The 4,407-nt window shown below is 37.5% G+C and overlaps 1 long non-coding RNA gene across 1 annotated transcript in view; it reads left to right on the plus strand.

Moving 5' to 3' along the window:
* Positions 1-2,985: 2,985 nt before the first annotated feature.
* Positions 2,986-4,407, plus strand: part of LOC107837272 (uncharacterized) — an 11,674-nt gene continuing 10,252 nt past the window's right edge. Inside the window, exon 1 of the long non-coding RNA XR_001663292.1 lies at positions 2,986-3,139. This is a non-coding gene — a long non-coding RNA (uncharacterized LOC107837272). The remainder of the gene's footprint in view (positions 3,140-4,407) is intronic.

Raw genomic sequence — 4,407 nt, forward strand, 5'->3', positions numbered from 1 at the left:
CACTAAAGCAAGAATAGATCCAAAAAATTACACTGCTGGTTCGAAACATGACACACCAGTCCTTACAATAAAAGAACTTGTTGACTCACGCAGACGAGGCGGAGCCGGGCAGTGCTGTTGGAGACAGAGGATAAGGGGCTTGTCTGTAGATAGAAGAGGCGTCAGACAAACATAGACAGGTCATTTCCCATCCATGCAGGGGGCCAGAGTTGTGGACTCAGCAATCTTGGATTCAGATGATGATGACAGCTATGGATGCACCCGGTTGGCTCCTCTGCAAGGCCATTCTTCCTCATCAGCCTCTCAGAGGGAGAGTTCAGCCGAGTCAGCACAGCATAGATGAAAGTGTTGCTGTGTGGCCTCCTCTTGCTGCCTCTTTTTTTTTTTTCCCTCTTTCATTCTCCTTTGTGAAGCAAGCCATTGTGTGCACACAGGAGAAAATCGGAATGGTACAAAAATAAAAAGACAGAAGAAGAATAACAGAACAGGAAGTCTATTGCGGTGGAAGTCATCCCTATTCTATCTGTCTCAGTGTTTTGCAGCTCCTGTTGCAAGAGGGTCCCTGGCATTAGATTGCATTTCCAATTTTCTTCCAACCAATATTTTCAAGAAACGCTGGTCACAGCATGAGGCAGTAATGGAATTCAAATGACAATGAACCACACAGAGTATTTCTGTGGTTGCACTTATGAATTCACGTCTCAACCTGTGCAGTCAATCACATTTACTCCACAAAAGCTCTTTCCTTAGAGCTCTCCAGTCAAGCCTGTTTGATTAAAGAAAGCTTTTAAAGGCTTAATTTAGTTCAGTTTAAATAGGATAAACCTGAATAAATTTTTTTCTGAATATTAATTTTGTTGATAGCTTTGACAAGGAGACTTTTCCCACCGGTGGCAATTCGAGCATAAATTGCCGCTGGAGGGATTCTGAAAACCAAGACTCCCCTTTGTGTTCTTCCAGCTAAAGATTTCACTAATCACAAAGTGTGGCATATGTGATTCAAAATCAACGTGAAATAATTTAGTTCACGTTTGACCAAAATAGATATTGCAATGTTCATGCTAGTCGTACACTAAGGTGGTCCTGATGCCTTTGGATTCAGTACAACAAATGTGTCATAAATTACTCTGTTTTTTTTAAGAATGTCTGTTGTGTTTAGAAAGTATGTTGTTTTTTTTTCAACTTTGACCAGTCCAAGTAATTCAGATTTTGAAGAACATTTGATCAAAAATGGAAATAGGCCTTTTCTGAAGGTGAGAAGCTAAAAATTCGGCGCCCTCTTTACCATCACTACCCTTATTAGTCATTAATTCATCATTTCTGTTCCTCTGGTATTTTTTTCTGCTGTGTACCCAACATTGTTGCTACACAGAACATGTTAAAAAATTCTGGAGAACCTTTACCTTGACTGTTGATTACATCAGAACAAAGGGCATCAACTAAATTACCTTTCTTACTTTTACACTAGTGCAAACATATATCCAGGATTTCCTTCATAACATTGGCACATAGTAATAGCTTGGACTTGTATCACAAGAAAAAGTCACATAATGACATCATCTGGACATCATCTTTATTATTGAATTAATTGAAATTTTTTTTTAGCAAAACCATCATTCATCATGGCCTGTTTCCACTGCTCTGATCTGATTATTGTGTTTGTTTCATTTGATGGTGTTTTGTCAGCTGAGATCTCTCCTAACAGAAAGACTAGACCTAGAAGCACTCCTGTTGGAGGTGAATAATGTTGGCTCAGTATTGACTGAGCTTGTCACATCCTTTGATGTCTCACGTTAAAGCGTTTTTTTTTTTGTTTTTTTTTTTGACTAAAGGTATTTGTAAAGATGTGTCACTCACTGAGTGTTTCCACTCCCCAGGTCCTGGTGGCGGACCTTCTTTTGACAGGAAGAATCAACCCATTATCTTTTTACTTTTATTGATAGGATGCTGGAGGAGAGCTAAATGGAGGTTAGCCAATCATACCTATTAAGGTCAAGCACATAAATATACACTTCTCTGACATGCTGATAGGCAGTGCACGGGGCCAGATTTTATTCCCAACTGGTCTCACATGGGGATCAAAGCATTTCACTCTCTGATTGATCTAGTCTTATTGAGAAAACGAGTCTTTTGATGTCAGGAGACAAAGATGAGCACAGCTCAGGGAGAATATTTGGCAGTGTACACGAGTGAGTGGAAAACCCCATTTATAAAAGTTGACAGTCTGCCATTGTACTGAGATCTGTGATGAGTCAAGTTCACTGCAGGGTGCCCCGCTCTGCTTATTGAAGAAGCTGATATACAATTTAACCTTGCTCTTAGATTTTTCTAATTTTATTCCATTTCTAATTACCACCCTCACAATTTTTTTTTTTTTTAAAGATTGAAAAATGCAGCGGCTAAAAGATGAAAATTCTACACTACACAACCACTTTGCATTTTGGAATAATAAACTTGGTTCATACTTCTAGATTTGTCCCTTATTATATTCACAAGCATTAGAACAAGAAACATTTCAATTTAAATGTTTACTTTACATAAATTACCCAATCTTCAATGAAAAAAATGATTTTTTACAATTCATATTTTTTAATGTATTGTGGTCTATCTAACCAGTCAAACAAAACAAAAAATTAAGAAACACTGCAGCAACTTGCAATCTGACTCTCATTCTCATTCTGAAGCTGCAACTTGGTAGATAGAGGTGGATGGAGTGGCGCTTGAACCAGCACCGATTACAGGACAAATTTCTGCCACCAACACAACCATTGTAATGTATCACCCATAAATATGTGTAATATTATTATTAGTATCTGATATGTTTTGTTTCAACTGGTTTAGTCTTGTAATTTAACGCAACAGCAAATGGGTTTGTACTTTTTTTTTTTTTTTTGCTACCAGAAACCGCCAGTAGGTGGACTAGAGGCTTACACTCTGTGGTTTACACAACAACAAAAAGAGTAGAAGAAGTAGCCGTAGCTGGCCGCAGCATAGGTTGTGCTAAGCTATTTCATTTTGAGAAAAAAAAAGAAAGCATGTTATGTGATAAACGCTCATAAATCCCAGTCATGATTAATGGAAGCGGAGATAAGTGATCTGACCCTTGCAGTTAGATCTGTTTCCGCTGTGATTTTCTCTGGTGAGTGATAAACATTTGCAAACTGAAATGAAGCTAATGCTAACTAGCGTCACTGCTGTGTATATTCCAACAGGCGGGGGGAAATAAAACCAACGGAGAAATGTGTAACTTTTGAAACATAGAAAGGTTTTCACTGTAATTCGCTGATTTTTGTTTTGTACAAATTTATAGTGGTCATGGAAAGTGTGGTAACTATAGTTTGTGCTTATTATCCTCCTTTTTGAACCCAGATTTACTTAAACAACATTTGTCTCACAACAAAATTTGTCTGCATTCTTGTTTAGTTACACATATTGGTCATAGTTTTACTGCAGATTATCTTGCTGCTATATGGCTGCATTGGTAACTTTTGTGCAATCTATATCTTTCCTGAGATCTATTATTAAGTTTCTGCTTGACAAAACATCCTGGAACCATCTGTAAATTTTTCATGACTCAAACTTTCAAATAACTTTACAAACTGTGTCAGGCATTTCAAGACCTCCAGAGATTGTCTTGTGAGGATTCTGGATGTAATATTTTCTGCTAATAGATTTTTTTTTTCTCTTTCACCTCAACAGCTCTGCTTTAATATTGGACAATAAAGCTACTTGCTTCCAGTATTTTCTTGTACATTGGTTCTGTTCTGAAAGCATGGTGTTTCTCTTGTTGCTCAATAACTACCTGGTGGTTGTGGTTATAGGAACCCACTGGCAGTTTTCTGTATAAAGCCCAAAGAACGTAATTAGATTTTATGTTTACGATGCCATGTTGGAGGTTTGTATCGAGACTAATTGAATAAATTAGTGCATAATGTTACATGGAAAAATGTTTTTAACAGAAAACATCTAGACAATATTCCAGCAAAGCTCTTCAAAGGTAATTGCCCTATAGAGTCTCTCTACATAGATGGTTTCCCTGATTTTGTCTAGACCAGTGCTTTTCCAAGTGTGAGTTGTAACCCACATAGAGGGTGCCATATATCTTAATAGGGACCAAGTCTATACCAGAGACAAAATGGACAGATTTCTAGTATCTAAAGCTATGATGAGTAGGGTGCATTCACACCAACTCTGTTTGACCAACTCCAGTTTGTTTACCGAATCGAAACAATGCTGCTTCAATTGGGGTGGTGTGAATGCAAAATAAAAACACGCTCTAATACTGACCAAAAAAAAAAAAAAAAAAAAAGGGAAAAAAAGCAAACTCTGATCTCCCTAAAAATATAGGCCTCAGTTTGGATGAAGTAAACTTAGGTGTGGTTCCAGTCTATCTGTGAATGCCAAACA

The sequence above is a fragment of the Poecilia formosa genome, unplaced genomic scaffold, assembly GCF_000485575.1.
Source record: "Poecilia formosa unplaced genomic scaffold, Poecilia_formosa-5.1.2 Scaffold129, whole genome shotgun sequence".
Taxonomy (NCBI): Eukaryota; Metazoa; Chordata; class Actinopteri; order Cyprinodontiformes; family Poeciliidae; genus Poecilia; species Poecilia formosa.